Source organism: Xiphophorus maculatus, chromosome 18 (genome assembly GCF_002775205.1).
Source record: "Xiphophorus maculatus strain JP 163 A chromosome 18, X_maculatus-5.0-male, whole genome shotgun sequence".
In the NCBI taxonomy this organism is placed as follows: domain Eukaryota; kingdom Metazoa; phylum Chordata; class Actinopteri; order Cyprinodontiformes; family Poeciliidae; genus Xiphophorus; species Xiphophorus maculatus.
Window position 1 is genome coordinate 32,541,954 of NC_036460.1, and position 26,231 is coordinate 32,568,184.

Sequence of the window (26,231 nt, forward strand, 5' to 3'; positions counted from 1 at the left end):
TCATTATTCTTGAATTGTGAGTTTTAACTTAATGCTGCAATTAAACCAAATAATTATTTCACAATATTTAAGAAAAAACTATTTTAACCTAGTTAAATAGCACACATTTCTCTAATATCAAGTAAAAATAACTGCTTATTTTACTTGAAAATAATTTAAATTCTTGTTTCAAATTGTATGAACAAACTTTCTGATCTTATAATGGCTTTTATTAAACATCACAATGAATCCTGCTTGAAAACATTTAGTGTGAACAGAACATTATCCTCAAACTTTGCAAACAGTCAGTTGCATTCAAATACACATTTGCCTTAATAACACACACGAGTCAGATCAATGTAACACACTTCCATCACACTAATGTAGCAACACAGGATACAAAAACATGCCGCTTAACACACTGGGAAATAGTTCCTACTCCTGTCTTTCTTTCTTTAATTTTTTTAGAGTTAACCTAAAACCTAAAAACTCTAGTTTATTCAATTCTTGGAGTTGTGTGTGTAACTTGTGTTAAAAAGTTAACACAACTTGCACAACGCATTCCTGAATGGCCATTGTTTTCTGAAGACTTCACAGGGAAATGTAAAAAGAAGTTAATGATTTGTTTGTTTCTTATTATGTATGCTCAGCCACATTTATTCACAACCTCAAGGCTGCATTCATAAACTACATCTGGAGAATTTATCCTTATCAACCTCTTCCTCTGATTGTCTCTGTGACAAACTGTTTTTGGACGTCTCTGTCTTGCCTCCTTGTTAGAATGGCCCTTAGCAGTTGGTTTACAGAGGAGTCTTGAGGCAGAGAAATAGTGCAGACCAACCAGGTGTTTATTCTCCAACATTTAACATTTAGATAATTCTGCTTACAACAGCCATGGGTCTCAGCAGCAACCACACCTACCAACCTGCAATGTGACCAACATGCAGGTTTTTATAGTTCCTGGCTGCTCCAATTGACAACCCCACCAAGAAACAGGGTAGGACAAAATACATATACACAAACAATCTTGACAAACAACCAAATCTTCAACACAATATTAACAAATGCTCTTCATTTCTAAGCAGCCATTTCATTTCTAAAAATATCTTTCTATAAATATAAATCCAATCATTAAACTTCTAAAATGCATCATTCTATCGCTCCCCCTCTTCCATCTGCATTGGTCTCCTCCGGAACCTTTATAAGGTCCTCAGGCCCCTGGGGAATCTTTCAGCCTGAACACCCTGCAGAGGAAGAGACAGAGGTAAGCCACATCTACACAAACATTTCAGTGTATTTCAAACAGTTACAAGACCCATCCATTTGTTTGTTGTATTTTAACAGGACACCATCAGTTCCAGCTGAGATGCCACTGCACAAAAACACACAAACAATAAAATACTTCGATCTGTATCTGTCTCTTATTCAACACACCCTTTTAAGTGTTTTCATCCCAGTAATGAAGACCTTCATTACATTTCCTCCCCCTTCTCCATAAGCTCACAGTATCTTAACTTTCAGGAATCCTGGACAGTCAGCTACAGTGTTAGTTTTTCCAGCCTTGTAATGTACAGTGAAGTTATATGGTTGCAGAGCAGGGTACCATCCAGCAATCCGTGCATTTGCGTCTTTCATCTGATGCAACCACTGGAGGGCCCAGTGGTCTGTTTCCAGAAAGAAATGTCGCCCCAGCAGGTCAATGATTCGATGGCTCACTTCATTGTGAGACATTCGTTCTCCACCGTTGAATATCTGGTTTCTCTATCCAGAAGCTTATGGCTCAGAAACACCACTGGCTTCATCTCTCCATCCACTTCCTGCAACAAAACTGCCCCAAGACCCACCCCTGAAGCATCTGTTTGCAGTGTAAATGATTTCTCAAAGTCAGGGGTGTGCAAAACAGACTCTGTGCAGATTGCATTTTTAAGATCTTCAAAAGCTTTGCTGCATGGGGGGGCGTAGGGAGGAAATCGAAACTGATGCTGCTTGTGGGCTCAATGTTGCAGCGCAAGACACAACCGACAGAGTCCGGTCAAAGGCTTTTCTAAATAAAAGATCCTCCAGACTCAATACATATCACGGAAATATTTAATTATTTCTTGTGTGGCCCAGGGGTTGGGGACCACTGATATATAGTACATGTCTGACCTTGCTGAAGGTCAGACATGTATGAATGCATCGGTATGAATGCATACTGATTTAAAAGAATGTGAAATGTTCCCAGGGTGCAGAAGCATATTGTAAAACACTTATTTTTGACATAATGAGAAACAAGTTAAACCATCATAGACCTTCAGACACTTTCTTCATGATGTGAAAGGTCTGTAAGTAAAATGATCTAGTAAGTGCCTGAGCTGTTGCACTTAATCATTAAAATATCTTTATCAGTGTCATTTTATGTGCCTATTTAAGCCTGGAGCAATTATTTTATATGTTGTATTTCAGTTTAAAGTTTCTAAAGGAAACATGATTTCCCTAAACCTTTCACGGATAAAAACATGGAAAATAAAAAAGTTAAGCCTTTTAGATGATTTTGTAGGTAATCTCTGGAAATGAAAATATATTTTCAGATTTGTTTAGTTTGTCAGTTCAATACAATTCAAAAATTAAATGTTGTTGCAATTAATTAACTTAGATTCTTCAGTTACTTTTTGTAAAGTTTTTGAAAGTATATATCTAATATGAATAAAATATGCCCTATTGTGCATTTTGTACAAGTGTTGCACGAACATGTTCTGGACATTTTAGTGACCAAAAAATGTGAAAACACATTTTACTTCTATGTGAATAATCTGAGTGAATACAGGTTACAGGTTTATCAACTTGTGGTCATTTGTGACCTTCACTTACGAGCAAATTTCCTTTCCAGTAGCATTCCAAGACAACACTAGGAAGCAATCTCTAATTTTAAGTAAGAAAAACAGAAGAAAAATCAACATTTGTATTTTGTTTGTTTGAAATAGAGATTAAACATTGTAACACACGTTCTGGGTTAGAGGGTTCTATTTTGTGAAAACAGTATGATTAACAACCATAAAGTTTTAAAATTGTAGCTTTTAAAATGACAGTAACAATTATCGGGCCATTCCTAAAGGATACATGCTATTTTATCAAAACGAATAAGTTTGTTAAAGTATTAAGTCATAACCTTGGGCTAAAGCTTACTTCAAAGAGCTTGGACATTTGAAAGAAACATTTTAGTAAAATTTAAATTTTCTCCCAAGATTTCAGATATCTAATTTACTTTATTTACTTATGATACTTTATGGTTAATAACCTTTACACTATATACAGAGGGAAAGCAGATTTTGCATTTACTTATTTCTTCAGGTTAAAGATGAAAGAAAATTCATGTTCATGCATCCAAGTTCATGCAGCTTACTGTTTATAATTTTGCAGCTTCTTCAGAGCTGCAAAATTACTAAAACTAAAACTAAAACTAAAACAATTTAACACAGTTTGTGTTAAATTTAGACTTTTTGTATGAACATGAGCTTTGTTCTAGTGTTATTTTCTAGTTGCTGTCATTCAGAAAGCAAGTGAATATACAGTGAATAGCTCATCTATATTATCATACATACACATTAAATCTTCTCTAATTTTGGTATCACAGGCTTATGCTGCAAAAAAACAATTGATTTGGAAATATAGTTTTGCAACAAGATGTTACCATTTTCTCATTTCTTATTTTTTTTCTCTAAGATACCAAAATTTCAACATAACTTTATATTTTGTACATGTGATTACATCAAATGTAGCATGTTCACCAAATTATTTTTTCTTACTTGAGAATATTTTTTTTCAAAACCACTTTCTATTTCTGCTTAAGTAAAACATGTTGGAGTAATTCTACTCATACAGTAATAAGATTTCTGGTTACTATTCACACTATCAAAACATTTGAGGAATATTTAGTTGTGTCTCTTTAAGTCAAATTTTCTGAGTTTTAGATTTTGAACCTAAATGTGTGAGTTTGTGAAAGATTGTGAATTGATTGGAGAGTTTGCAGATTGTTTCAGGAATCCATGAAACTAAAAAAATGTTTAAACTCTTCACAAAAATGGCATAAAACGTACAGCAGAGTTTAAATTTAATACTCTGTTTACCTGTAGTTTTTTGGACTTATTTGAAAAAGCACAGAAACTGAATTAACTGTTTTCTTCAATTCATACTGTTTTATAGAATCCAAGCACAGCTTTTGTTGTCATCAACCTTCAAAAACCTCCTTTTATATGTTGGTCAGTATTTTAATCAAAAGTCAAATTGACAACTCAGTTTATCTCTGTAAAATTGTGTCAGAAGAAAACCTTACAGCTGCAGATAAGCCCGAAAGTGTCAGATATAATTTCTGTAGAAAAAAGCCAAAGATTAAACTATGAACCGGATTTCCAGAAACGACAGATATTCCTAAATGACGTTGCATTTTTCCTACCCCACCCATCAGTAGCTTTTTGACTCTGCCTGAGCCTTGTCCTCAGATTGTTTTTGGCCTACTTTCGGCAGCAGAGAGCTAAAGCGTTTGAGCCAAACCTCAGCGTGGATTTAAGGCAGAGTGTGTGAGCGATGAGGAAGCAAGGCACAGCAAAAAGCAGCGGACACACTGCTTCTCTGTGTATTTCTTTTAGGGTTCCCTTTAGGCCAACTATCTATACTAACTCTTAAAAATACAAATGAACAGAAAACACTTTTTTTGTCTAGAGTGAAGTTCAACCGAGTAAGATTTTCTGTATGTGCAACACATTATTCACTACATAATAAAGGATATGCATATTGTTTTCTATATAACTGTGAATTTGTTGGAAAGTAAGTAAACTTGGAAAAAGGAATGTGTTGAAGCATACATACATTCAGCTTATTACAAACTGAATTAAAGTTTTTTGAGGAGAAAAGAAATATAATCTTCCTAAAAGCAGAATTTGAATCATACTGAAGCAATCTTCCGACTTTATCAAAAAAAGGCACATTTGTTCTTCCCACTAATTTGACTTTATAAAACAGTTTTAGAATTTACCAGTGTCTTTCTGTTGCTCAGTGTTGCTAAATAATTACTTAACAAGCAGCATGGAAATACAGGAAATGAAATCAATAATAAAATGAAAGCACCAATATTATTGTCACATAAGCAAAGAAATAAAAAAATCACAATTCCCAACTGTGTATTTAAAATGAGCTTTTATGTCTTCTGACTATAATTTAATTACTCTAATTTTCATTACAAGGCTCTGTATACTCAGAAAGTTAACTCACATTTTTAGCATTATAACAAATTGATTTATCTTCTAATTAAATAAAGCATTTGTTTTTAGTTTTATCATATTTCCACATTCTGCAATAGTATCACTAAATAATAAAACCTGAGAATAATTATTTTTGGAAGGTAAATTTAAAAAGTGCAGTTTTATTTAGGTAACAAAGAAATGCTACACATCATGACACAGATGTTCATTATATATTTGCACAGTTGAAAAGCATGTCTAAACCCCTAGGAAGTAAAAACTACATTTAAGCATTTTTGGATTAAATAAAAAAAGTTTTTGAATTAATGACAGCTTTCTCATCTGATTATCTTAAAATATGCAGTTGTATTTTCTTTTTCAGGTTCCGCAGCAGTAAAATCTTAATCGCAAACATTTCTCTGCTGCTTGTGTCAAACCTTTAACCAAAACCTGACTGGGAGGAAACGCTTCACATGTAAGCTCTCTGGTATTGGAGTCAGTCACAACAATTGCAGATTCAAATCAAAGTTCAATAGTTACTGAAAAGAAATTCAACATTTGATTTAAAAAATTTTTAAAAAGGTCGGCAGCATTACACACTATAGTCAGAAAAGCAGAAATTCGCATGAAAATTCTCCATAACATTAAAACTTGTACTTAAATGCAAAAAAATATTATTATTGATACAATTGGTATAATGAAATGTTAGAATGTAGCAGTAGTTCTCAGATCTCATGAGTGTATACATACACGTATGAATTCGGGGTCTGCATCCTTTGAAGGCCGTGAATAAACAAAGACCGGAAGAGAAAAGCTATGAATTCGGACAGGTCTAGCCTTCACCAACAGTCCCTGCCCCAACCTCAGCGTAACTTAGGTTACCTATCAATGGTGAAAGCATGAAGCAGAGAGCAGCGAAGAAAAAAGAACGGAGCCGAAGTTTGTTTTTCAGTCATGTGTTACTCCTGATTTCTGTATTATTCTTCACCTTTTATAGTAAAAGCTGTTCCATAGTAAAAAAATAAATCTGTCAGTTTGATTCTAAAATGTTCAAACGTGTATTACACATTTGCTAATAAATATTAGCAAGTTATTCATTTTCAAATACAATACTCTCCAGATCTCAGATAAGATGTTTGAATCCTTAACTTTAATCAATCAAACCAATTTGCTCAAGAATAAATTAAATACTTTAGTAAAAAAAAAAAAATCATTTTACAACTAGATATTACCTATCTGAATAATATCTGTGTTTAACTTCAACTTATTGGGGAAAGCTACTTGGAGTTTTTAAAACAATGTGCCGGGAGTCAGGCGTTCTAGAAAACCTAGAGCACCTGGCTAGCTTACAGCTGGCAAGGGGAGCTGGATGATAATGCAGCGGGAGCAGACATCTCCGAAAATGTCAGAACAATATTGAAATTAGGTGATGTATTGATAAACTGAGCAAATCTTTGAGACTTACAAAGTCACATTCTGGCCAACAAACATTGTAAAAAATTATGTTGTCATGTAAAGTGTAATATAGTAAAATTATTTGCTGCTCTTCACCACCATTGCGCTTTGAGTAATGGGATAAGGTGGACTGTGAAGAATACACCAGACCCATTTGGTGGAAAACAAGGACGCATTTGAAGGAATCTTTGAATTTAGACAGGTTTTGTCAGCGTGCTATGATGTAATCGGCCTACAAATCTGTCCTTTGAAGGATGCACACTCTGAATTCGGACACAGCTATGGAGTTCTAGCTAGAGCATGCTAAGCTAAGGCTGTGCTAAAATAATAGCAATAAATCTGTATTTACTGACAACATTGGTACAAAACAGATTCAGTTTGATGGGCTTTAATCAACATTACTTTCAGATGGACAATCACAATCTTCACAGTTATAAAGTATAGCAAACGTAAACATTTTTGACAACTCAAAGTAACTTGTATGCAACATGTTATCACAGCACATAAAGCAGTAGTTTTATTAAAGCTAAAAACAAAATAGCAAAAAAGCTATATAAGTAATTTTCAAATAAAGACAAAAATTAGTAAACCTAATGAATAATAACTGTTTAAATAAATATTAATAGAGTAGTATAAACTTAATGAAACAGCATGAAACCTTGATGGATATCTTGAAGAAAATACGACACAGGAACTTTAGATGTATTTTATTGTCATTACAGTATTTCACAGAGACATTCTAGGAGACATGCAGAAATATTTAAATGTACATTCTGGTAATGACATCCCATACACACAAGTGTGTGTGCGGGTGTGTGGGCGTGTATGCGTTTGTGTGTGTGCGTTCATAGGGGCAGCTAAGACTTTTTAATCCATCTCAGGTACCTGGCCTGTTTCAATATGTTATGATCTGGTTTAATCATCTGAAACAGAGAGAAAGACAAAACCCGTTGAGTGTACAGCAGACAGAACGAACAGAGCTACACTGGAACTGTACAGATGCTTGCATCCACTATTTATTAATTTAAGAGTAATAGAAGTATAAAACAATATCAAAACACAAAACCTTTAAATTTACTGCAACCGCTCATAATTACTTGTGCTACTTGTGACTCTTATTTGCATTGTTGCATTGTCTTTGCATTTTGCAAACTATAACAATGCAAAATAAATTTCTAAATAAAACTTCCCATTTTAAATCAGGTGAAAAATATAGCAAGCAGTGAAAAATCTGAGCTTTTCATGTCCACTGCTCATATCTTCATGCAGAATATAATGGTCTTTCTTGTCAAAGATGAGATGCTTTAATACATCCTGTCACACACACACACACCTGCACAGGCCCACAATACATGCATGCACGCAGTAAAGAATTATTCTGTTCTTAAGCAGTCTGCCTGAAACCTTCTAAGTGGCATACAAATACCCTGAACAGATTTGGTTTCACAAAAATACCCCAAATCTAATATAATAAGGTCAATGGAATTGTGAATTACAGCAGCAAAGTTTTTTTAGACACAGTAGTTTAAAGTCTCCATCCCAACAAAAGCCTTCTGATGAGAGCGCCTCAGTGCTCCCAGATTACGACTGTATTAGGAAGCAAAAAAGCATGTTATTTAACATTATACCATCTATTTATATTGTGTTTTATTTCAGGGAGCCACATTTCTTATTTCTAAGTTCCATCCTTTTTACAAAACTAAAATTTCTAGATTTAGATCCGAAGTAAAATTAATCAGCTTTTTTCAAGACCTAGAAAAAGAATAATTAATGTACTTGTCCTTAGCAGGAATCCTGTTTATTTTAAATCAGTTTCAGTTTTATCTGTGCCCACTCTACACATTTTGTCACATTGCATCTTAAAAATGCTTGAATAAAAATATAGGACACATAAAGGACAGAATAAAACCAAATTGTTGCAAATCTTAGCTTGTATCATTTGTAGTATAACTACATATCTTGTATGTGAACAGAATAGCAGCAAACAGATGTTCACTTCTGAGAAATCTCAATGCAGTGTAGAGTTATTCTGTAGCTTGGAAACTAGAGCTTCAAACTCTTGGTGAATTTAGATTAAATCATTTTATATTTCATTTAAATCTTTTTTTTAAGTAGCTGCACTTGAATCTATGGAAGCCCATTTCCGTCACTCTGTTAAAAAAAATAAAAATAAATTATCTCATTATAATGAGATACTATCTCAATATAATGAGATACTATCTCAAAATAATGAGATAGTATCTCATTATAATGAGATATATATTTTTTTTTACAGAGTGGCAGAAATGGGCTTCCATATGAATCACACTGAAAAAAGATGAATTGAATTAAAGTGGATGTAAATAAAATATTTATGAGCTGGACAAACGTTTCTTGTAGCCTGCCTTTAGACTGCATTTATTGTAAATTAGTGCTAGATAAGGAAACTGTAATAACCAACATTAGATTGATACAATCTGAATTAAACTAATTGACTGCAACTGAAATGAGCTGAACTGAACATTTATTAAACTAATCAGAATGAAGTTCAGTTACATTGATCTGAACTGAATCAATTCACACCTAACTGAATTAATCAGAGCTGAACTAAACTCAATCCCATTAAAACTGATTTCACATAAGTCACTAAACTGAATTGAGCTATGCCAAATCAAGCTGAAGAGAGCTGGACAGAACTCTACTGAACTTAGTAAATTCAACTAAACTAGGATAAGCTGAACTGAATTGAGGCAAACTACAATAAATTAAATTTAGATTAAATTAATATGATTTAACCAATATTTTTTTTTCCAATTTTACCAAATTAAAAAAAAACTGAAGAAAACTGAACTGATTTAAATGAATTAGGTTGAAGTGAAGTGCATTTTGTTCGGTTCAGTAAAAAAAAAGAAATAAATAAAAATAAATAAACAAAAATAGTAATAATAATAATAATAATAATAATAATAATAATAATACAAACAGGCCAAGGTCATTATAAATCTATACTGTAGCTGATCTGACATAATAAATACAGCATTGACATCTGTAGCTCTGGGGTAAACTGAGGTTATTGTAATTTGTTCCTGTGTGTGTTTCTATTAACCTTAACTTAAGGTTAATAGAAACCCTGCAAAGTTCAAGACGGGACACAAATATATTAAAAGCAAACATTTATTTACTATTGCATAGCATTGATGACAGCAGCTATGGATTTCATATTCTTGTTTCTGAAAGAAATACAATAGGATTTTCCTTTACTTCAATATCTAAATAATATAAAAAGTAAAGGCAGCAATTAAGTTATTTGCTTACTTAGTAATTAAAACTGTATTGTTTGTAAATTGCCTTAGCATTATTTTATGTAAGTAATGCAATAGAAAGAAGTATTAGTGTGACGCAAGATGCACTGTGTATTTTATTTGGTTTTGCCGTTTGATTGGTCACTCAGACTGTTTATTCCCCTCTCCTGGAGGTTGAGTAACCAACAGACTGGGTTACATTTGTTTATGACTGTGGACATTTCCAGTTGTGCCTTAGTTCAAGGGAAAACGTGGCCATTAATATTTTCTTTGTGCGGCCTTATGTAAAGAGGTATATGTTCTTTAGATTTTATGAAGGGTTTTCTGACTTTAAAGTTTATAGTGGTGACTAGATAGTTGGTTTTCTTGCATAGGCGTAACTTCCTGAAGGAGTGGTGTGGACATGTCCCCACCAACTCTGGCCTGAAGGGGACAGCCCCCATCAATATTTTGTACACCTTTTTCCTTTATGTTCCTGCATTTGCGGACAGTAACTCGAAAGCAGCTGCGCACTCTGTTTTGAACAGAGCCAGTGGACGACTGAAATTTTAAATTTCTTTGTGAAACGTAAATGGCAAGTCCGCATTCAGTGGTCTAGTTGACTGGACATCACGTGACTTTCTGTGCCGGCAGTTCGCCACATGCTCTATGTCTTGGAATTGAGTGAGGAATATCTGTGGTCGGGGAAATGACATAATCAAGCAAAGAATCTGAAAAAGGGGTGCAATGTTTTGCTACGTTTGATGTGTTTTGGTTCAGTTAGCACAAAAATAAGGCGACCCATAGTCGCTGAATATCAGTGGAGCAGGTGTTTAAATTAGCTAATCAGCCACCTAGTGTTCAGATGATCACTTCTTAATGATCACAAGATGAGCATTAAACCTAAAAATAAAAGAAAACAATCTGTAACAGACAGAATGTACTGTTTTAGTATTTCTGTGTACTTTGTGTCCGAATTTTTTTAGTGTGTTTTATATATGTTAATTGCTAGTACACTTGAATGTAATTTTCCTCTTTGGACTCCTGGAGTTGTTGTCTGTCGGTTGCCATGGCAACAGGTCTACATGTGACATTAAACTGACAGAACAGAAAAGAAAAAGAATACAACTGGTTTTAAGGTGTTCTCCTGGGTTTCTACATCCCTGGACTAACTGTATCATTTGTTTGTAGAATGTTGCAATATTCAAAGCAATCATAAAATAGGATGAAATATTTCATAAAACATAAGAGTCAAAATTAGTCCAATTTTAAACCATGACTCCTACAGCAGCAATTAGGTAAAAGTAAATTATTGGCCATTATAAAAGAGAAATTCGCTTAGTCCTCTATTGCATCTTGACAGAACTGACAGAAACTAAGTTGTTTATATATATTTACATCCAGAGAGAATACATAGTTTACATATCCAAACATCGGCAGTTTTCGCATCTTTAATTTAAGCCACATATTAAGAGATTTTGATCAGCAATATGAGGGCCATAACCATTCATAACAGATTCCTGCTCATCCTGCATTGGAACAGAATGTGGTTTTGTGGACATGACTAATGGTGTCTGCCGACCACAGGTGAACGTCACTGACTTTAGGGGCTAATAGGCGATGTTCAATCCAGTATTTATTATATATGTATGTCATTATGTATATTATATATAGTATATATATTATTTAATTTTCTTTTGTGATTAATAAAGTAGTTTTGAATTTAAATTTGAATTGAATATATTGATGGTCAGTCTACAACCCAAATGCCCCAACTAGCCCCAAAAAAGTCCCATTGAAAATTACAGCAGAGACACAGATGTGACTTGCAGTGGCTGTTCTGATATGGGCGGAATGGGCAGGGCAAACTGCCCAGGGTGGCATTTTTAGAGGGCGTGGGTGGCATGAACTGAATTTTGTAACTGTTTTCAACTGTAGGCAAGCATTGAGCAAATATATAGACTCATTCCATAAATTAGAATATCACTATGAAGTTACATTTTTTAGTAATTCCATCAGCAAGTGAAAGACATTACAGATTAATTAGATGACCGATGTTTCAACATCTTACATCTCTTAGAATGTTTAATACCTTCTAAAAGGTTTTTATTTTCAATAACTACTACTAATCTTACAAGCCTCATCAGAATGTATAATTTACTGAGCAATGCGTGGCATTCACATTTAAGTTTTGGCCTTGTTCTTAGCACAAACAAAGGCCTTCCAGGGAGCAATACTTCCCCCAACCCCACCCGCCCAGCTGTTCCTCACAATGTGTCCCCACCAATTTGCAACACAAAGTTACACCCTTGTTTTCTTGTCACTGCAGTTTAATAAAGTTAAGCTGAATCATTTTGCCTAAAATTCAAGGGTTTCTTTGGGTCATATTTGTAATAAACTCGGACATTGGTTCTGTACATTGATTGCGGACCAGACTGATGTCAAATCCAAGCACCCTCCATTTTATTTTTCTTACATGGAGTGGAAAAGGGTGCTACACATTTTTTTTATCTTTAGTACAAAAGCACAAATAAGAAACAGCAACTCTTATTTGGAATGTATAAGGAGGGATCAGCAAATAAAGTCATTTTGCCTAAAATGTACTGTACCGTAACTTTGAGAATGTTTAAAATTTTAATTCTCAAATGCTACAACACGTTTAAACTTTATTTATACAACTAAACAAATTGAAATTCCAGTATGAGCTTTAAACATTTATCTATAAAACAAAATATATATTTTTATTTAATGCATCAAAAATAAGCAAAATGTATTTTAATCAACAATACCTTCAAACAAATATTCATGTAAAAATTACTGCACTGCTGCTGCCTTTACGCCCCTCTTAGTGTGTGAGTTTCACACATTTAGAATACAGATTGATGAAAGTTACTTCAAAGCATATCAGCTCAGTCGGAAAACAAAGAGAAGCCCACTTGAACCCCAAAATCTACTCAGCCTGTGTCAATACACATCGGCTCAGCTTCCTGCTCTCAGAACAGGTGAGGTAGATAATGCTTGTTAACATCAAATACAAGAACATCACACTATAAGTTCATTTTCCTTCAAATGTCTGAATTTTTTTTCTTCTTTTTATCAGACTAGCTAGCTAGCAGTTGATGTTGCAGCCAGTGTGGTAGTCAAGACCAACTAACCCGAGACCAAGACAAGACCGAGACCAGAGTGTATCGAGGCTGAGACCAAGACTGTTAGGGTCCAAGACCAACTCAAGATCAAGACCGATGGAAGTCGAGACCAAGTCAAGACCAAGACCAGCGCCGCGCGCGCTATACGACACAATAAAATGTGACATATGATCAAAGTTGCTAATCAAATTGATCTGAAAGATTCACATTCTCATAAAAACATCTAGATATTAAATACTTAGAGCTGAAATAAATTTAACCAATATTAAAAGCACAAACAAACTCTTTGTTCTGCTTATCTAAAAAGATAATGCCCTGGGCATTTGCCCATATCATTCATGTTAGAAATCACCACTGTCTGCATCATTGAACATAGCAATTGAGGCAATGCCCTGACGGTAAACAACGTTCAACTATGAACACTGACCAAAGAACAACAAGCAAATAACCAAGCACAAGGTGCTCACCATGACTGTTCTCACACTCTATCCCACTACATGAAGCCAGGAAACACAATGCTGTAATGTCTGCCATCATGGCAATGCGCATGCTCTGCATGCTCTTTCGTGCTTGTGTTTCATTTATGTGCTAATTAAATAAATATCAATGTATATAATTAAATAAAATAATGATAGCTATTGCAGTGTACACAGCAATAGCAATAGAACAAATAATGGCTCTCAGTGAGGCTCCAGTCCTATCTTCTTAGCAGTGACGTGTGGTCAGGGAAGGCAGGTGAGGCACAGCCTCACCTGTCATCATGGAAAAATAATATATAATGATAAAATCATTTATATTGATATTTTTACCCTGTTTGTACTATAAAATACCTAGTTTTCATTTAGCTTAACCAATTCTGATTATTTTTTCTTCAAAGTCGCTGAATTTTCGCATTTTCCCATTGAAATGCTCAGAAGTGAAGCCAGTGAGGCAGCAGCGAGCTGAGCCTCACCTTGGATTGCGCAACCTCTCGCTAACTGCACTGACTGCCATTCGATGAGAGCATGTTCCTCCTGTCTGTACGTCACCAATAAAATGGTTAAAAAACATTTAATACATGAACTGATTTTACATAATTTAGCTTATTTATATAATGTACAGTGTTTTGTTTTTTTTTGTCACCAACTGTGTGTGTAACATGTTTTGTGTGCTGAGAAGCGATCAGAAACGACAGAGAACAGATTCGAGGTGAGGCAGGCAGTTTTCTTGCCTCATGGCAGGGGGCGCTCATGATCCCAGACATTGAGACTCCACAACTGCAGAGTAAGAGACAGTAACAGCGAGCTAGCCATACAGTAAAGTCAAGTGCAGCGATATGTTTAGAGTTTTCTCCTCTTACCACAGCAATCGCATATTAATAACCGCAAAATAAACATTAAGCCTAAAACCATAGTATTGCAATAGACTGAATGTTCTGCTCTTTGTGTGGGAAATAGCTGAGTGGGGTTTTTTTGTGGCGTTGTTGTCAGTTTCTATGGCAACAAGTCTGCGCGTAGCTACGCTGATACAGAGAGCGTGAAAGACGTGGTTTTGAGTTGTACTTAAACAGTTTTTCCCTTTGCTGTGGAGCACAAAATTAATACTGTCTACAAGTCCAAGTTTGATTGAGTTAACAGAATTATTTTACGGCGGCAGTGCAGCTATGACATGTAAAAGAATAGTCCTTTTGCCCTCCAGCTTTGCATGGAATTTCCTTATGTAAACAATAACATGCAGTGATTGTTAACACTGCTAACAATCATATTTGTAAATATGATTATGATTAAGTCAGTGCCTCACCAGCTACGAACCTCCCCGCACGTCACTGCTTCTTAGTAAAGAAAAGCTCAGAAGACTCGGATCGTTCATGAATGCCACATCACTATTGCAGACTTTTGGACACAGTGTTGTCCCATATATGTGACACATTAGTCAACACCTTCACACAATAATTCAGCGCAATGAGTGACTTTTTTTTCATCACAAATGCTTATGTGTCTCTGTACAGCTAGCTTTGCTAACATCTTTGAGCTTCTTTTCTAAGTGACAAAAAAAGTTAGACGAAGTCCCCACCGTCTGTGAAACCGAAGCGCTGCTGAGTTAGCTGTCGCCATCAGATTTTTAAAGATTTATGCAGCGCAATTCTATTACTGATGAAGACAGACATCTTCTGCTGCTCAAAAATACCCACTGCGCATGTCTTGGAGCGCTGCGTGGGAGTGAAAGGTGGGGAGGGAGAAGGGAGAGTAACAGAAACACGTAATTTGTAAGTCACGTTATTGCTTGGATTTTAATCGGTGCATTTTGCATCCAGTGAAAACAAACACGTTAACAAATAAACTGGACAGTATGCAGTAAGTTTAGTGATACTTCCACAGTTGTGGTCTTGACTGGTCTTGAAATAAAGTCCCGAGTCCTCAACGCCCAAGACTGAGACCATCAAAAAATGGTCTCGTGACCAAGACCTGTCTCGAGTACTACACTGGTTGCAGCAATGCTAATCTTTTTGTCATAGCCCCAGAGTTCCTGTCTGAACATTCAATCAGCATTACCTCAGTTTATGGTATAAAAACATCAGCAACAGTTATTACCTTCCTGCGTGTGTAGGGGTGTGTCTGCGTGTGTGATTGTTAACACTGCTAACATTGCCACACAGAAGAAAAAAAAAAAGCTTATTTGGCAGCTAATGGGCAGTGAGGATGGGAAAAGAGAACAATAAAAGTGTTTGATCTGCCCTAATTCCTCCTCTCAGCTCAGAGCAGAAGAGCTTCCGCAATTTCAGGTATGTGGTAAGTAAATAGGCCCCAGGTGTGCATGCATTATAAAAAACATGACTCTGCAGAAGCAACAACTAGAGGTACGTGTAGTGGGCATTATTTGGAGAGGAAAGACCCATGTGGAGGCGTGGCACCATCTTGTTTCAGTGAAAGACTAGGAAGACGGGACTCGAAATCATTCTCCAGCAAGAACTGTTCCGCACACACACACACAAAAAGAACAAAAAGCCCCTGGCATGTTAAAAGATATTATAGAAATCAGACAGTTACCCACTGACCAGTTCTGGGTATTGATGTTTAAGGCTGTCCTGTCTGCAGCCGACAGCAGACAGCCTGCTGAAGGGAGTGACAGAAAAGACACAGCAGAATGGTGAGTGAAAACTCAACACGACAAAAAGCATAGTGTCATCCTGACCAGACTGACACTATTTATTGAATAATCTGGTCAGTTAATTCACTGCCATACAGATATGCACAGAAGATTTTTCTATGAAAACATACTGTCACACACATCAGCCTGAGCTTAAACTCCTCTCTGCTTCCATTCAAAAGCACTGACCGTGGGGTAGCTGATATTTAGCGGCACAAAGATGCATTTTGACTGAAAACACTAACAATAGCTGAATTGTGGGCTGGCTTTGGTCTGGGACTGCTCTGCTGCTCAAGCTTTTCTATGCCAGGTTTCATTGCTGACTGACACATCTAAAGTTGCTGTGACAAAAAACACACACATGGCAAAGCATTCAGGCTTGATCTGATCTAAATTTGGCTGATGCAAACGCAACTCAACAGATCACCTAATTTACCTATCGGAGAAAGGGTTCAGGCAATGCAGAGGTAATCAAGCAGCTTATCGTAGTGGGTGCATGCCCACCAGTCAGTCTGGCTGTCTATGTGGCAGTCCTTCATGTCTGACTGAGTTATGGGGACACTGTGTACCAACAGCATTTGAAGGAGCGGAACAATGGAGAACACCGGATAGACATTTTATCACTGCAGGTGACTGTTTGTTTGCTTTGGCTGGGGCAATAAGAAATGGTTTTAAGATGAAAGGAAAAGACAGGAATGAGAGAAGTACTAAAACGGCAGATTAGCAGTGCAGATGGGATTCAAATCAAAATCTATTCTGGTTGACTAGCAACATGACTGCATCTCCTGATCAAAGCTTGCAGTTTGAACACATTAGCATTTTACATCTAACTGTTGTTGCTGTAACCCATGGTTCTGTAGATAACATTTTAAAGCAAAAAATAGTGGGTATTAAAATAAATTAACTTTAATCACCACAGATATGTAGGAGCCAGTTAACTGTTATTTCTACAATCAACTGGATATCTGGAAAAATAAAAGTTGGAAGGCATTGCTACAAATAAAATATAAGGGATTTGCATTTGCTAAAATCCTACAAAACACATACATGTCTAAGACCCTTCTTTCACAGAAAGAGAACTATCAGTGAAGATAGATTATCATCAATCTCCTTGTTGCATACCATATAGACCAGAGGTGACAAATAGCTAAGATTCATGCTTTAAATAAAGTGCAGCTGTTTAAAATGTGCTGCTATTAGATCTGATCAAGAAATGGCCAGGCCTGACTGGGAACTGGCTAGTGGGGACATCCAACATCCAATCATTTACCATGTAGTAAACACATCAAAGTAGCAGGTTGGTAACACTATTTGGAGTGGATGTTGGTTCTGAGTGAAAAGGATTTAATGCTAGCTATTTCCAGTATCAGTGACAAAAAGCAATAGGTTGAGCTCCTCAACCTACTGAGACATATCTATGGTTCTTTTAAGACTTGAGAGAGGCAAAGAAAGCAAGATTTTCAGTAGATAACGGAAAGGCTGAATGAAGTCAAGCAAAGGTTTTATTTTCTTTAGCTTTCAATGTTTGTCTGTCATAGAAAATGTTATATTTTAAATTGCCAGCACTCTTTTGGTGAAGAAAGGTAACTCCCATTTCAAGTTAGTAATGCTCGTGGTGCTAATATAAGAGTCTAAAGACAATTTCTAATGTCAAATCAATTTTGACATTAGAAATGTCAAAATTTATTGTAAAATTTTAAATAAAGAAATACAATTTTAATTTTCATTTATAGTAGCTGTGTTTCCATTACAAATTCTACATATGAAAAAAAACACTCAATTTTGAAAACACAGTGTTTCCATTAAAATGATTAAAATCACATGTGAATAAGTTTGTTCGCTCAAAAAGTAATTCAAAATGATGGTGGCAAGACTTACATGAGATATATTCAGAATTCAGCTATGGCACTAGCACTCATCCTCAACCATTATTGAGACAGTGGAGTGACATGTCTGTTACACGTGGGTGCAGCGTTTTTGGGAAATTACAGAAGAGCTATAGATTCAACTCTTTAAAATGACAAACTCAACTTTTGATGAATTGTTCAATGCTGTGTCTGGTAGAGCCAACTGTGCATAATCCCAAAATATACTACTACTTTCTGCCATCCTTTTTTGCAGTAGTAACATCTGGTTGTTGATTGCATAACTTATGTAATGCAAAATAATGTTTACATTGCAATAAATACATTTATTTCAAAATAGCCAAAATACCACCGCATTCTAGCGCAAAAAACCTATTACCAAAAATGTCATATTTTCAGAATTAAATAGTTTCCGTTTATTGTTATAATTCCAATTTGCACTGTAACATTGTGGTCAATGGCAAGGCCAGATACTGACTCCTGTCTCCAACACACAGTGTGATGTTGCCTCTGCTTCCAATATAAACAATTACCAACCAATAATGATGACCATTCAAAGCAGGAAGGCCAATAAGATATTTTGAATGTTACTTCTATATCTTTATCTGCTATAGTTCAAAGCTGCCATGAAAGCCTCACAAAAACTGGAGATTAGAAATTGGCCCAAAATCAGTGATGTCCCAAAATCAAACTGGGACTAAATGTACCAAGTAAAAGACTTGCCATTTAGTAAGCTGCTATCAAAGCAGAGTCCTTTTCCTATCAAGGGAAAATCGTGCTACCTGCAACAAGAAGTAAACATAAAACTGACATCAGCAAATTCACAACCCTATGTAAGACATTAACAGCAGACATGGACAACACCGGCATCAAAAAGAACAAAGCTGTGCATGTTTTCAACAAGGTGATTGTGCCATGCTAATGTCACCTTTATCGTTTGTTACCATGAGTGAGTAAGTTTTAACATCTCAGAGAGTTTGCTGAGGTCAAACACATAATGTACAGAGCAGTCATGGTCAGGCTCTCAACATTACTCTGTGCTGCTCTCAAGTCAGGAAGTACAAGCACTGGTGAGCAGGCATGCTCAGTGTTAGTCTTTGTTAGCTGCTAGTGCTACTCAGACAGAAGAAGACAATGTGTACAGGTAAAAGTTTCACATTCCATTAAGTTATGGTTCTGCCACTGTCATCCTGAGCTAATCTGCATAATAATTTCCTTTCCTTGTTATATTCTTGAACTGTTTTAAGTCAGTAATGGTACTCTTAAAATATTTTTATTATTTATGCTATTTTTCTTTCAAATGTATTTAGAAAGCAAAAAATAAGTTATTAGGTAAGCATGGGCAATTCTTGCAAAAAGGTATTGATGCAGAAATTAAAATCAGTGAAAATTTGATTTATTCAAACCAAAAGACAACAGTGCTATTGGTACCTGATTATTTAGTTTAAAATTATGTTAGACTATCGTTGCCATTTATTTATTATTTTGATTTTGAGGCATAAAATTAAAGGATTAAAGAATTTCTCTTTGGCCACAGTCAGAGAGAACTCTGGGGAGTCTGGCACTTTGTCTTACAACACCTTAAAGAGACTTTAAACCATAAAAAGGGTATGATGGAAAAAATGAAGCAGCTGCAAATCTGAAATTTTTAAAAACCTTAACACACCTTGATTGCTGGGAACCTCTTGACTGTCCCTGATTCCAAATACCCAAACACAGGCAAATAATTACTTCCTGCAATTGACTCTTTGCTTATATGCCAAGGGTCAATGCTAATACCAGAAGAATTTTGTCAAGTCTGCATACTGTCCTGCCTGACTCAACTTAAAAGCAGAATTCATGCAAATCCACTCTCATCTTCCACATTTGACAGGTTCCACTAGCACATGCTAACTACCTGGTGTAGACTTCTGCTAGCATACCAATGAGCTCCTTGGCTAAAGCTTCAAGATAAAACTTGATGTGGGACATTATAGCAAGGTGTACATGGAGAGCACACAAAAGAGCCTGAGCTTCATTGCGCCATGCCACCCTCTCTCCCCCATCCCAACACTACCCCTGATCGCAGTTGTTGGAGGCAGCAATGTGCTGGACATTGTGTTGACCTGGCATCCCTCTCAGCTCCCGAGAGCCTAACCCGTGGACATGAAAACACAACGTCACAAGTTAGGGTCTCAGGGACAGAGAGAGACACAGAACAGACTGCTCTGTCACCACCAGCAGCTGATGGGATGTTGGCTCCTCAGAAGTCCAGTGGGTTTCTGGTCTTCATCTTTAAAGTCAGGTCTGGACACGTGATCATTATCCTGCATCCCACACAGTAAACACACTCCAAAACACACTCCAAAACAATCTGCATTCATTGAAATAACCACTGCATGACTAGGGTCTTTCAAGTGCAAATGACAGACACAAGACTGACCAGCCTTTTCTGAAACTCTCCCACTGCTGTCACCCTCTATCCCCCCAGCCCCACACTTCATTCCAACTCCACCCCGACCCCCCACTGAAGCCTCCTCACTGTACTCCTCACCTAAAGAGAACAATACAACATCTGAAAGACGCCTCCTGCTATCAGGTAGAGAGCCTGCTGCTGTACAGTATTCCTAAAGACGTCCTGGGGTGTGTGGGGAAGTCTGAATCGGCTAATAATTTACGGTGCACAAGACAAAAGCCAAGCGTGGACAAATCAATTATTGCATCAACATCCAAAGCCAGAACTGCCCAGTGTCACACAATTCATCTGACACCATGACTCTCATGCTTGTCCGACAGACGCATTTTCCACCCTGCGGTGAAACCTCTCGGTTGCGCGCTCGATGGCTGCAAGAGCAAGTCCCTGATCAGCGTGAGGTTCTGAATCCTGGTGAGGCTTTGCAGAGGAAAAAAAGGTAACAAAGCTCCAAGGTTCCTCCAAGCTGCCACGGTGGTCTGAATGCTTAGGAAGCAGATGGGGGGAGCAGAGAGGGAAGCAGAAAGAGGAAGAGCGTTTATCGGTGTCGACTCACCCCCCCCCTTTGGGTCCAGGATGCCCTCACCGCCCAGTGCTCCTTTTGCTCTCTGCCTGCTTGGGAATTGGAAGATAAAAAAAGCACACACATAGAAGGAGAAAGCTTACAGCATGCCAGCATGAATCCTCGATACTGAGAAAAAAAGAAGAGCATTTCTGAACGTTATTTTGTCTCAAAAAGTGGATTTAACACAAAGGAGGCTATTCCTCCTGGGCGAGCCTCTCCAAGTCAGGCTAAACAAACAGAGCGAGAGCGACAGGCTGAGCCAAGAAGGATGAGGATGGGTGGCAGGACAGAGCTGGAATGAACCATGTGCACGCTCTTTCTCTCTTTCTCTTTTCCCTCCCTCTATTTTTCTCATACACATCCGCACACAATTAGGGCGAAAGCAAGCTGTCCTAGGAGAGGACAGATTTGCTGCAACTTAGCAGAAAACAAAAAATTGAAGGTGAGTAAAGATTAGAGTTCAGAAAGAGCCGGTGTTCGAGAAGATAAAGAGAAGTGGGTGGGATCGAGAACTGCGTGAGAAGACGGATGGATGAAAGGGGAAAAAAAGAGAGGACCGAGATGGAGTCCATACTTTCAGCTGGGGCCACAGTGCCAGCAAAGCATACCAGTAAGCTGCCTCACCAACATGAGAAAGGAGGGGGTAGGAGAAGGCGAAGAGTGCTCGGGTGGGCACATACACACACACCCCTACACACACATGAATGCACAGCATACATAAAACAGCCTTTTACTCATTTGCTATTCCTTGCAGCAGATCCTCCACTCACTTTTCATCCAGACCTGCAGGTCCAAAGCAGGTGGGCAAGAGAGAGGACAACAAAAACCCATGCATGGACACGCACATTAGAACACACGCACGCACACGCCCACAGCTCCAGGTTAAAGGAAAAAAAACACTGTGCCTGCTGATCTCTTGTCTTGCTCTGCTTTCTCTCCTCCTCACCCATTCCCTCGCATTGTTTTCTTCCTCAATCACATGCAGAGGTGGAAGGAGGGAAGACTGGAAGAAAAAAACACACACTCTCTCCACCCTCTTCATCTCCTCCCCCTGCCTCACTCACATTCTACCTTTCTCTCTCAAGCTTTCTACTTTTACCTTTCTCACCCTCCTCCATTTCTTCCTCCACGCCTTCTGGAGGGTGACAGGATGGGGTGAAGGTGGAGGGGGGCATTTGAAAAGCGGAGGAAGAGGAGAGTGAAAGATCATCATTTAATTTGCCTCACAGCTGTGATCACTTACAGCCAGAGGCCCTCTTTTCGTCTGCATCAGGCCAGAACGGGAGAAAGAGGGAGACAGAGGGAGAGGAAGGTGAGCTTGGGAGGAAGAGTAGTCCACCTTGCTGCTGTCCATGTGCCTCCAAGGAAACCATTTATCTCTATCCTTCTGCTTGCATGCAAAAAAGAAAACAAAGTGGATTTTTCAAAATTCCACATTTGCGGCCTGATCTTTCTCTACGTCCTCTTATTATTCCCCCATCCTCCGAGGAGAAGCAGAGGGACGGGGCCACAGAAACATTGCTATGTGATGTGCTTTGGCTTATAGAGACTACATTTAATCTCTGCCAGCTCCCCCCGGCTTTGGTATAGAGAGAAAGAGAAAGGGAGGACGAGAGAGAGTGGGAGGAGGGTGAAAAAGAGAAGAGATGATGGGGGAGGGACAGATGGAGGGAAGCAAAGGAGAGCGACGACGTACAATCGGCTGGAAGCTCAAATAAGCGACGGGGCCTGAAAGACTGGATGAGGAGGGAAAAAAATAGAAAAATCCCCAGGACCACACTGCCCTCTGCTTTCCTTCTTTTTCTCTCTCTCTCTTATGAACTGATCGACCGACTGAGTCTGCACCCGGCTAATCCTCTTTGACTGCTGTCTGCCAGGCGGTGCATTATGGCGTTTTTCTATTTTATCTTTGCACAGCTGTAGAACACTGCACATCTGGATCTACAACACCCTGCATCTCTTCACAGACACCTCTCCGAAACACGATGACAGCATTCATTTTAAAATTCCCCCTACCCGTGCACATACGCTCACACACACGCCATCCAAGCCCATTTATCACTGTTTGTGTCCAGACAGAGTCAGCCCTCAGCATGGGTCTAATATTAGCACACTTTGAGGGTGAAAGACAAAGGCTCACGTGTGTGTTTGCAACACATAGCAGCATGCAGAAAGAGAGAAAGATAGAGAGGAGAAGGGCTTTCATGATTTATGCAAATATTTGGATTCATTCATATGACCTTCAGAGGTCATAAAACCTCATCTGTTATGAATCATCTGTGTGGTTCATAACAATCTTTCTAGGTAAGCGAGAGCAAAGTCAGACCCAATTTGCTCTCTCTTTGTAATCTGCTGGGTATGGACAGGAGGAAGCAGCAGCCAACCAGCCAAGCGGCAAGTCAAGAGAGACCCAGATCTGTCATGCTGTGGCCTACTCATCCTCGGGAAAACGTCGCACATGGCCATGTCGCGCCCAGCCTGCAGAGACTGAGAGGCGGCAACAGAAACATGCAACTCTGGTTCGGTTTCTAATTCTCTGCGTGTTTAGCGAGGAGGCAGAACACACACTCTGGAGACGAGTTGTGGTTGCAGAGCTTGAATGACAGATGTCACGTCTGATTGTCACATGGAGGACAGAGGAGGACAACAAAAGGTGATAGATGGGGGGCTTAACAGTGGGCTGAGATGCAGTTCTGCAAAACCGAAAGTACAAATGTGCAAGACAAAGGCCGTTGGGTACTTCACCTAATACAGTCTGCTCTTCAGACTAATGATTCACAGTGACACCTATCTGGTGCTTTTCAAAAGAAAAAAATGTCACATTTTAACAGGTTAGAACCACAAACATTGATGTGTTTTATCTAGGTTCATGTGATCGACCCACACAATGTAGTGCAGTATTGTGACATGAATTGAAAAGGATTTATACAGAAAAAAATGAAATGGTGTGATTTGCATTTGTATTTAGCTCTTCTGAGTCAAGACATTGTAGAACCACATTTTACAGCACTTGCTCTTGAGCTTTGAGCATCTCAGAAACTGAGTTAGTTTGGGCTTTTTTTTTAAAGATGGACTGGTAGATATTTCAGAGTGAGTTCACATCTGTTAGACTCAGTTTGATTGGGAAAATAAATGTCAACATTTATTCCAATTTAAGCTGCTGAGGTTCTCTTCCACCTTACACTGTCAAATGATCCAAACTAACTGGAAAACTGGTTTCCCCTGTCACCTGAGGTGGCGCTGCAATAAGAACTACTAAAGGAATTTACACAAAACGTCTGAAGAAGACCAGTGCAACTTCCTTCTTCACAAAATGTTAACAAAAACTGATCAGTGTCAGATTTTGTTTGATTGGGGACCAAAATTTCAACATTTGTTCCAATTTCAGCTGCTGCGGTTCTATTTCACACCACTCTGTATCAATCAAACAAACCTTTTGAAATGCCTGCTTACCTCCTCGCCTGTGGTGGTGCTGCAACAAAAAACTGAAAAAGACACTGAAGAAGACACTGACCACAACTTCTTTCTGTAAACAAATATTGAGTGGTGCCAGGTTTTAGTTGTTGAAGGATTTCTCTTTTGTGTTTGGTAAAAGACCACAAACCATTTCTCCGCAAAGGGGTAGACTTGTGTGTTTGTTTTGGTTATACTTACCCAGAATGCCATGCTTTGTAGTCTGCTTCCTGTTTTTTGAGTGGTCTTCTGTTTGCTTGACATTCACTTGCATTCAATCTGCACCAGAGTTCACTTCAACTGAACCCAGACCAAGGTTTATAGGTGGACTAGACTTTGCTTTATGCAATTATACCTTCATACCTGCCCCCCCAAATGAAAGGGACCTAGTAGGCCAACAAATTGGATATGCATTAAAATGGAACCAAACAAGGCTGGTGTGAATGCACCCTCAGATAGGAACAATGTGAACATTAATCTTCAAATCTTAGAAGGTTCTAAATTTCATTAAGCTCTGGACTGTTCTAAGAAGTGCTTTGATGTCCCCTACTGCCTGTCATGTTAGGATGGTTGTTCTGTTGGAAAATGCATTTTGCATGTAGGCCAGCTTTTTGTGTTGATCTGCCAGAGCGCCTTCTTTTCCAAGTCTGCTGAGCCTCCTACATCAATCAACCAATCCGTCAAGTTTATTTGTATAGCACATTTCAGCAACAAGGCAGTTCAAAGTGTTTTACATCATAAAACACAAAATATCCATAGAGCACACAGTTAACAATTGAAACATGACATTTTGTCTGGTGGCAATGTCATACATCAGAGTATTTATCAGTGTTTCATTTATAATGTTTCAAATGCTTCAAAGGGAAGTTTTTTTCTCACATATTGTGAAATAATTATTTGGTTTAAATTGCAACATTAAGTTAAAACTCACAATACAATATTACTTACCTTAAAAAACAATGTTTAGACAACTCTTGTTGTTAAATCAACTTTAAATAGCATGGGATAAGTTGACTGAAAAAAATCTATTAGATTATTGTGATCATATGAACAATGTTTAGCAATACATATTTACCAAAGGGAGCAATTTCATACCGTGATATGAACTGCAACGACCCGCAACAAGGTGTTGAGTTATGTACTTTGTAAGAGAATGTTGTGAAGTTCCTCCTTACCTCAAGCAAGCCACTGTATAAAACCAGCTCACTTAGTACCAAGCCAAGCTGGAAAGACTATGTAAGAGAGCTTCATGCAGTAGCCAGAAGGGCTCTTAAAGCCTGGCTTGATTCAGGTAAACAGAGACATGGCTCCTTGTTTGAGTATAAAAACAGGGAAATGCCAATTTTAAATATGCTTTAAGATTTCTAAAGATAAATGAAAATACTGTGAGGTTTGACTGTCTTGCAAGGAAGTTAGGAAATAATAATGTTAACGACTTTTGGAAAGAAATTTAAAAAAGAAATAACTGCAAAACGTCACTGCTAACTACTATTGATGGTGTTAGTGATGTAAAAGAAATTACTCAGTTATGGCAGGAGAACAGTTGGTGTTCTAGTGAACTCCCTTGCTATCCTCAAGTTTGCAGAGTGAATCCGAGCTGAGTTTAGTTGTAGAGTCTAGATATCAAAGATCTCTTGTCACTCTATGCTGAAACAAGCAGAAACTCTGTAGCTTTTCTGTTTGTTATCATGACTTCTGCTAAGCCACTGCTGAA

General features: G+C 37.7%; 1 long non-coding RNA gene across 2 annotated transcripts; it reads right to left on the bottom strand.

Moving 5' to 3' along the window:
* Positions 1-804: 804 nt before the first annotated feature.
* Positions 805-22,301, bottom strand: LOC111611966. Of its 2 annotated transcripts, none has more exons than XR_002754326.1 (3): positions 21,835-22,301; positions 21,056-21,111; positions 805-7,573 (listed from the first exon to the last, which is right to left on the bottom strand). It is a non-coding gene; the product is annotated as an uncharacterized LOC111611966 (long non-coding RNA). The 2 variants fall into 2 exon arrangements; XR_002754325.1 differs by having other exon boundaries at positions 21,056-21,114.
* Between the last annotated feature and the right edge of the window lie 3,930 nt (positions 22,302-26,231).